We start from the raw sequence: 10,024 nt of genomic DNA, 5'->3' as shown, positions 1-10,024 counted from the left end.
AAATTTGTAAAAATATTTGAACAACGACTATGTAACCAACTTACCTCTAAACAGTAATTTCTCACCCAAGGTTTGTCCATTAAAAAAAAAAAAAATCTGTTGACAAATAGGAAATTCAGGAAAGGGCCTTAAAATTAATAATAAATGTCAGAAAGTTAATAAATATGCACGATAGACTACTGAATTGAGAGTGACGAGGAATTCTATTGCAGAGAAAGCCAAAAATCACCCAGAAGAGCTGGAAAAGAAGAAGTCGAAGACTACTGAATTGTCAAACAGTGAAACTAGCAAGAACATGGTAAGTGTATAATATTATTTAATACTTGTATATTGCATCAATAATTTCAATATTTCCACTTATCTTTATTACATTTTTTCATCAATAATTGCAATAATATAAATCAACTGTTTATATTTTAATTAATAGTCATCTAATTAATAAATATTTATAGTCAATTAATATTGAACAGAAATTGTTTCCATTTGATTAAGTGTTTCCATAAAAAGAAAAAAAAAAAAGATTTTAGTGATATACAAAAAAGATGAAAGAGTTAGTCAATGCTATTCAACAAGTGCGACATTTTCATATACATTTATTACATTGTATCACCATTAATTTGTAAAATGTGGAATATTTTTTATTTCATTTTTATTTAATTGATAATCCAAACTTAAGTTAAGAAAAAGTAAGTAAATAAATGAAGGCCTTTTCTGTTTTATAGTTAGTTATGGCCTTAAGAGAAGGCAATTAAACCTATTACGACCCTTCATAAAACCCTTAAGAAACAAATTTTATGGAAACTATATTCATAATTTTTTTTTCTTGGCGCCATCTATTTCTATATTCGTCGATTATAGTTAAGATTTTAGTGTATTGAATTTCCTTAAAAAATATTTTTAAAAGATATTATTAAAAATGTGCTTTGCATAAAAACAAACTCTTTCAGAGCTAAAAGCAACAACTAATGAAATTTAAATATGTATCACTCCAGACAAAGAGTAATAAAGGGAAATTCAAGACAAAATATTTATATTTTATGATAATGAGACCAAATATGTACATACATTTTTTAAAATTTATATACAATTGATAATAAACTACCAACTGAGAATTCTTTGATTATTATTATACAGAAACGGACAATGGTCTGTATTCAGTTTTGTTAATCCCCATACAGTCATTCTTTTCTTTGAAATAATATTGAAAAAAAAAATATTCCCCTTTTAATTTCAAAAGAACTATGACCCGAGCCTGCCAGGATTCGAACCTGGAATCTCCTGATCCGTAGTCAGGCGCGTTATCCGTTGCGCCACAGGCCCCCGCGATGCGTTTCAAGTAGTAAAAAATTAATAAGCATCAAATGTGTTAGTGCAGGTGCTTCTAAAGCGTATGCTTTAAAGTGCCGAAGTAATCTAAGGGGGGAAGCGAAATCCATACAATTTCAACTATAATATTATTTCCTTAATCGTAATCTGCTTCGTTTCAAAGGAAAAAGCATCAACATTTTTTTTAAAATTGACTTTTGGATGTCCAAGTTATGAAAGTGAAAGAGTTTTGAGAGTTCACATTGCCTTTGCTGCTATGCGTCTATTTGAAGCTGGGTTCTTAACAGTCTGTTATTGTTCGAATGCGCAAATATCGCTCAAAAAGAAATTCGGAAAGAAAAAGAAAATTGCGAGAAGCTACGTGAAAATACGCCATATCACAATTTTAATGTTATTCAATGAACTGCTAGTTCACCCACGGCACTAAATAAATTTCCAATATTTCCGAAAATTCGTGGTAATTTCTTTTTATTTATATTTGCTTTTATGTTTTTACTATATGCTATTATAAATACACTATTGTAAATAAAATTAGAATACTTGATGGTTTTCAAGTATGAGCTTTTATTCTCAATACTTACTTCATAACTGTTTTATAGTCTAGTGTGTGCTGTGCTATGCAGGGTTTGATCAAGAAAAGCGGAAGTCTTACTCAGAACTGTGAGAGGCGCATTGAGTGCTAATTTAAACCAAATTTACATGTTGTTTAATCATGAAGAGTTTTTAAAATATTTATAACATAAGTAAATTACGCTATGTTAGTAAATTTAAGCTGTTGTGAAGCAATGAAACATGGAACAATAGTTTTATAATTTCATTCCATGCATTATTTACTTTAGAAAATGATTGCAAAATGTATCAGCACTCTAATTAAACGCTTGTTTATGTTTTGTATGCATCTCGTTTCATGAGATAAATATCTAAAATAGAGAAAAATAAATAATTTTGAACAAATAAGTTGCTGATAAGTCCACATGAACTAAATGTTTGAGCTTTGAGGTAATCTTAAACATTTTATTCTTCTTTCTTTCTTTTCTTTATTTTAAAATCAATATGAATTTGTTTAAAAAGTAACCATTCTACTCAAAATAATAATAATCATTTAAGGAAAAAATATATGAAAGTAACAAAAGAGTGTTTCCTTAAATTACTATTTATTTTCTTAGAATCTAGAATTGTTTCATTTTTTCGGAAACCCCAATTGGTTAAAAAAATAATAAATCATAAATAAATAAAAATATGACATAGTTTCAAATGATATAATATTTAATACATTCTTTCTTATTTGTAAAATAAGTAAAATGAAAATATATATATATTTATTTATTTTAGTAATCATATGTTTGGGAAAATATAGTAAACGGTTTAAAAGATTTTTTCTATTGAAAAATAAATTCCAAAAGTAGATATCAGTAAATACTTAATATGTTTAAAAATAAAAAAAGAGCAATGGAACATTTATTCAAAACTATGGATGCACAGAAGTACAAGTAATTAATAATTTTGTATAAAATATATGAACTATTATTTTTCTTATTATTTTTAATAAGCGATTTAAATTACTTTTTTGAGCCGTTATGAGATGAATCATTTTACGTGTAATTTTTTAATGCATACATTATTACTCCGATGTTTTTAAATAATTAAAACTAACTAACTGAATTAAAAAATTTTATTATTCTACTGTACAGTAACATTTTAATAATTATTTTCTTCCTTTCTGTTTTATTTAATATTACTTAATATTTAATTCTCTTTAATTTGATTTTCTTTGTTACTAATGATTTATTCATTTTTTAAAATTTCATTTGCAGATCCAATCGAGAAATATAAATTTCTTTATTTAATATTTATCTAAATTTTTTTCTTCTAAATTTTAATTTTAATCTAAAAGCATTTACGTTTTTCCTTTTTCATAACATTTGCACGAAATTGATTTTACCATGATGATAATATTAATTTTAACTTGATACAATAAAGTAATACTCTTCATAATATTTGTATTGAAGTTACAGAAAATTAATTCAATCATGTTTGTATTAAAAACTAAAATACCTAGCGTGTTTTTGTGGTTGTTGACCTTGCACGCTTCCTCTGTGTACTCTGACTGACAGAAAAAGGAAAAAAATTTTACTCCACTATTTCTTATTAAAGGAATTCTTTAGTTTACAATATAGGTAATTGGTGATGTCTCTGCGCATGTGCGAACACTTGCTTTTGTATATTTACTGTTTCGCTTTCAAAATATTTAGATTTTTAGATTCAAATAGTTAGATTTTGGTTCACTTCAAAATATTTATATTTTGACCATTCTTTTCATGGTATTAAAAAAAAAAAAGAAAGAAAGGAAATACTAAGAACACGATTTCCCTTTAGTAATTAGACATTTTTTTTTAAGGAATATTGAGATAAAAACGTTTTCCAAGTTTGCAATTACAACTACAAGATCTATAAAAATATCTTTTAATGCTAAAAATGTTTACTAAGCGTAATTTTGATCTCAACTAACATATTTTTTTGAAAATTAAAATTGGAACTAAATTTTTATTTTCATTTCGAACTATACATAACCAACTTGATTGTTTCATTTTTTGGTTTTGGTTTTCTCTCTGACACTTAATAATTTCTTAATAATTTATTTTATTTTATTTTCATTATTTATTTATTGTGCTTTCGGATAGCTGTATATTTTTTCAATCTTTGTCATGTAATTTCTATTTCGATGCGTACTGTAGTTGTTTGAAGTATCAAGTACTGGAAACATTTGTACTTTTCTGTTAGATAGATAAGAAATTTTTTTGCATTGCTTTTATTTATTTATTTTTCCCTTTTTACGTTTCTTATTTCTATGGAACAGCTTTTTATTAATCAAATCTCTTTACAAATTTGTCAGCTGCTAAATTAATTCTTGAGTATGATTTCTGGATGGGCTTTAACCCCAAACTCACTATCTACGTCACTGATTGGGATTGTTTCCAATGAGTTTGCGACTCCTTCCTGTAGATTGGATTGATATGAAAATCGTGTTTTAATATCAATCCAATAATATCTAGCGTTTGGCTAGACAACCTTACGAAATTTATGGTGGTAAACTTCGTCTGATGCAGTAACGAAAGTAGAAAATAACACAGGAACAATCAAAAATATTGTCCCAATATGCGAGCCACCTAACTAAAATGTGAAATTACTTGACAGATCAATAGATGGCACCACTAACATTTTGATCGATATAAATTTTTAAAAAATTTAATATATATTAAATAAAAAAAAATTGATAAAGATAAATTATGATTTAAACAAAATTTGATAAAAAGACGGTAAAAAATACATGAGGAAAATGTGTAAAACTACCATTTCAACGGAGCCCCCTATCGATCAGTAAGGTAACTACATCGGTCGATTCCATATTGGAAGTAAACCCAAACAAACAAAAAAAAGAAGAAAAGAGGAAAGGAATCTAATGCACCACAGAATAGTGAAATTCAAAATAATTTTTATTCTAAGAAAATAAACCTCTTGAGAAAGCGCTTAAATTTATAAAAGATCAACAATGAGCATAAGTGCTGAGTAAGTGCATAATCATGCATAATCATGTAAAGTCTTATCAATGAGTAAGTGCATAATCATGAAAAGGGTATAAAAATAAATGCCAATCAACAAAGGAGTGCAATCCATCAAATATAATCAAATATTTTTTAGTTGTGTGATTACAGTATAATTTTGAATAATTCTTTGAATAAAAGCACCTTAAAAATTTATTTCAGAAAAGTAATACACAAATGTTTAGTTATTTTAAGAACAACTAAGGATTAAATTTTAAACTTAGAATCATTATTTTATCCTCCTCCTTTGATTAAATATTTTTTTAACACATTCATTATCTGTTAGTAGTAATAGCAGGCATGTATGCGGCGGAAGTGACGTCACAGTCAACCTGAGCTTATTTCTGCCCCAACCGGAAGTTGCTTATTTCTGCCCACCTACAAACCGGAAGTTGCTTATTTCTGCCCACCTACAAACCGGAAGTTGCTTATTTCTGCCCGCTTGCTTATTTCTGCCCGCCTGAAACTTCGTCTGCAGCGTCATGGGGAGCTTATTTCTTTTTTTCTTAAGCCTAATATATTTTTAGTTTCGGTTTCTGTTTTTAATTTAGTTTCGTTTTTTAAATATTATTTAATTTATTAGTTTTTGAGGGTGGCAACACTTATTATTTTTAATATTAGTTTTTAAGGATGGCAACACTTAGAAGCTTTGTTATTTGGGGAGATATTGTATATTATGAAGTTATGACGTCATCTTTTATTACATAACACATAAATGATATCATGCTTTTGATCTAGTGGCGCCATCTATGTGGGAATAAAATAACTTTAAATCTATTTTAATATTTAAATCTGTTTTAATATTATTTATTAAATATAATTAAGGCTGAGGATCGAACTCACGCCATCAAAAAGCCTTCGTGGGTCAGTAGTTGGATATCATAACCACTGACCCACGAATGCTTGGTTAGATACGTGTTAATAAGCTAAACTTTTGTATTCTGAACACGTGTATAAATAAAAACTGTTTGATATCGATATCATACTACAGTTTCATCGATATTCACTTAACCTTTGATAGTTATTAAATAATTATTTCTGCCCCTCTTAATACTATTATAATTTTCTCTGGATGGCAATGGTACTGACCATACACGTGTTAATTATTACATAATAAATAAATGATATCATGCACATGCTTTTTATTCTAATGGCTCCATCTATACTTAAATATTAAAAAGAAAATATATTAATAACTCTTAATTTTAGTTATTTTTTATTATAAATATAATTGATAAGACTTTAATTATTATTAACCTAATCAATATTAATGAATACATTTAAATAAATTGATTCTATAATAAAATAAAAATTGTATTAAGTATGTCTACTGTGAATATTAAAAGTATCAGACTTAAAGGCATATTAATTTTAAGTCAATGAATGTTATTTTATAAGATTAGATATTTATCACCTTCGTTTGAATTTACGGCTATCAATGTAGTTTTGTTATTTTTGAACCCAGAAGACAAGGGAACTCCTAGATCTCGAAACAATACATGTCTTCGAAGAGGACTTTGTGACTGCCCACGTTATATGAAGAGGAAAACCACGAAAAACCTCCTACGCTTAGTCCGACGAAAAGCAGTGGGCTTGGTTTTGTTAATCAGAATCCTGTGAATGTACAGAGATCAGAGGAAAAACTTAAGGTTTTACTTTGAAAAACTAGAAAATTTTTACTAAAATAAAATTATTTTCTTAAAAGTTAGATATTATTTTTACAAAAATAAAAATTTTTGAAAGTTTCCCTCAATAATAAAATATTTTCTGAAAATTGGAAAATGTTAATAAAAAGTTTGAAATATTTTTACAAAACTAGGATAATTTTTACAAAAATCAAAAATATTTTACTAAAAGATAGAAAAATTTCATAAAAATAAGAAATATTTTCTGAAATGTTAAAAAAAAATTTTACAAAAAAAAAAAAAAAAAAAAATCTTTTCTGAAAACTGGAAAATGTTAATAAAAAGTTTGAAATATTTTTAGAAAACTATAATCTATGATTTAATTAATCTATTACGCAATCACACTAATGATGAAAAAATGAATATGATATTAGCAATAAATGGTTGATAGTTAGAAAACTGGACAGATGCCTTTGATTTCACCTAATTTTTAGTTTTGCAAGAGCTCCAACACGTATTAATATAGATATTTAAAAAATATAAATTTTATTAATTTTCTATAAAATCATTTATGAAAAAAAAATTATTATCTAATTAAAAACTAATATATAACAATATATCTACGGTGTTTATTCAAACATATTTTTAAATACATTAATAAACATCTTTAAACTTATAATTTATCAACTAATATAATTTAATTATTATATTAAAATACTTATTTTTTAATCTCATGAAAAAAATATCTGAATTAATTTTATTTTCTATTAGAAAATGAATAATGACATATTTGCATAATATTATCAATTATATATTAAATTTCTTTAAAATTACAAATGAATTAATTTAAATCTAAGAAACACATAAAAGGAGTTTTTGCCGCTATAAATTCATTTATGTTCAAAACATATTCATTTTATTTTTATTTAATATTATAATAATGCAAATAGCTTACTTTATTTTGAAAAATACTAGTAAATTTAAAAACTATCTATAGCCATTCTATTTGAAAGTATATATTTAAATGATACTGATTACAGAACTTGAACATGATATCTATTCCTCACAAAAGTTTACAAAGATAATGTCTGTCCAGGACGTTTGGGGTTTATCCACGTTTTATCAATTAGTCATAATATAAAGTGTAACATACTTGTTATAGAACGTGGGAATACAACTATTTCTCAGAAAAAATTGTTAAGAAACATATGATGTATGCTCGCAGAAGTGGTTGGATGAAACTTTGAATGAAATGTTATTTATTAAAATATATTTTGTCTTTATTGATCATTTTTCACACGTGAAAAAGTTTATATTATCAAGAAAAAATTACACTCTTTAATAATTAATACAAAAAGTTTCAGAAAAATATATAAAATTCTCTGAAAAACTAGGAGGTTTTAGCAAAAAACTTAAATATTTTTATAAAACTAACAAATTTTTCACAAAAAGTAAAAATATTTTCTTAAAAGAGAAATTTTTTGTAAAAACATAAATATTTTTCTTGAAAGATAGAAATTTTTTAACAAAAAGTTAAATTTTTTTCTTGAAAGACGAAATTTTTTATAAAAACATGAACATTTTCTGATAAAATAGCAAATTTTTAACAAAAAGTTAAAATTTTTTCTTAAGAAAGGAAATTTTTTGTAAAAACGTAATTAGCTTACTTAAAAGATAGAAACTTAAAACTAAAAACTTAAAAGATAGAAAATTTTGTGAAAAAGTTTGAAATATTTTTATAAAACTAGCAAATTTTTAACAAAAAGTTAAAAAAATTTCTCTTTTATAAAAATTTTTTTAACTTTTTGTAATAATAATGGGCAGAAATAAGCAACTTCCGGTTGGGGCAGAAATAAGCTCAGGTTGACTGTGACGTCACTTCCGCCGCATACATGCCTGCTATTACTACTTCTGTTTAATGCAAAATTTCATTGTATGTGAAGTTATTAAAATACATTAAGTAAAAAGAGTTTATTTATTCTACCTATAAAAAAATTAAATTGTCCATAAAAAAAAATCATAATTTTTCAAATTATTTTTTTCTTCTATTTTTTTCATTCACGCATATACACAACTTGTTAAATACGTTTTTTCATTCTTGTTTTTTTTATTTTCAATTATTTTATGTGTTTAAGAGTTATTAAAAACAAATTCTGAATAAATTTTTTTTTAAATTTTAAAGGCAAAATACAAATTTAAAACTTAATATTCCATTTTCAGAACATTGACGTTTCAAAGGTTCTATTTTTAGATGATGTAGTGATACATATTAATGGGAATATTTGTTATTATTCCTTACTAATTATTATGAAGTTTTCTGTCATATGTCATAAATTCATACGTCTTCGGAGAGAAATACCTTTTAAAAAGTCAAAAATAAAGTTTCAATTGTTTGACTCAATTTTGAAAATTCTATATGTATTGAACTATAATTTGACACTCATTACAAGTTGGATTTGACGTCCTTGGCATGGCTTCGAATGTTCGAAACGCGTGTATGAATCCTTTATTATTTGAAATTTTAGTAATATTTTATGATCAGAACTCCTATGAGAATTTGTAAAACCTTTTTTTTTAAATCTTAAACGATTAAAAATTAACTTTAAATTAACATGATGGAAGAAAATTGAATAAGAAATATATCGTCTTATCTCGAAAAAAAAAATTCGATTGAAAATGATGGACGATTATTCTATTCCACTTACATTTCAAAACAGTCCCATGAAATCGATAAAACAACTTACGGCACTGACAACAAGAGATTGACAATCGTTCCCCTTCTCTGGAAGAACATTTCTTTGTAACAAATCATTGGCTCACTGGATATTGCGTATTTTCCCATCGGATGAAACATGGCACAAAATCGATGCTATTGTTTTGAATCTATGGCTCAAGTAAGAAAGCCTTGGCCCAAAGTGTTTTATTCCCTTTGCGATCACGGCATTTTCGAGATGAAATGAGACTTTTAGATATATCTATCGAACCTGCTGTAGGTATTTTAGTTATTTTAAAATATAGTTTAATGGATTGGAACAAATTTCATGGATTGATTTAAGGAACCGGTTCCAGATATATTAAAGTAAACAAAAACAAATAAAAAACCTAATTGGAAGTTTGAATTTAATAAAATAATATTATAATAATTTAAAAATGTGCAAAGTAAGACTGCAAATTTATTTTCATTACTTCTTTGACGCAGATGGGGCACCGGTGTTCTTTTCATACATATATTTTTTTCCCCTGATGTCTTCTATTGTAATTGCAAGTAAAAATATATTTTGATATTTTTTAATAATAAAAAGCTATCTGATAGTTATTCTGATAGTTATTAAAAATCTGTTAGATTATCGAAATCATGTTTGTTCTGAAACATAAAATTCAAAAAGAAGTAGGAAGAAAAATTTTTTTGTTTCCTTCATATTCGAAAATTTATTAATAATTGAATTAGCAAATTTCAATGATGAATAACCG

The 10,024-nt window shown here is 25.6% G+C and overlaps 1 non-coding gene across 1 annotated transcript; it reads right to left on the bottom strand.

Moving 5' to 3' along the window:
• Positions 1-1,247: 1,247 nt before the first annotated feature.
• TRNAR-ACG (transfer RNA arginine (anticodon ACG)) lies at positions 1,248-1,320 on the bottom strand. Its single transcript has one exon. It is a non-coding gene; the product is annotated as a tRNA-Arg (tRNA).
• Positions 1,321-10,024: the final 8,704 nt, after the last annotated feature.

The sequence above is a fragment of the Parasteatoda tepidariorum genome, chromosome 2 (assembly GCF_982258835.1).
Source record: "Parasteatoda tepidariorum strain Cologne lab strain chromosome 2, Ptep-v5.0, whole genome shotgun sequence".
NCBI lineage: Eukaryota > Metazoa > Arthropoda > Arachnida > Araneae > Theridiidae > Parasteatoda > Parasteatoda tepidariorum.
This window is presented reverse-complemented; position numbering and strand designations above follow the sequence as displayed.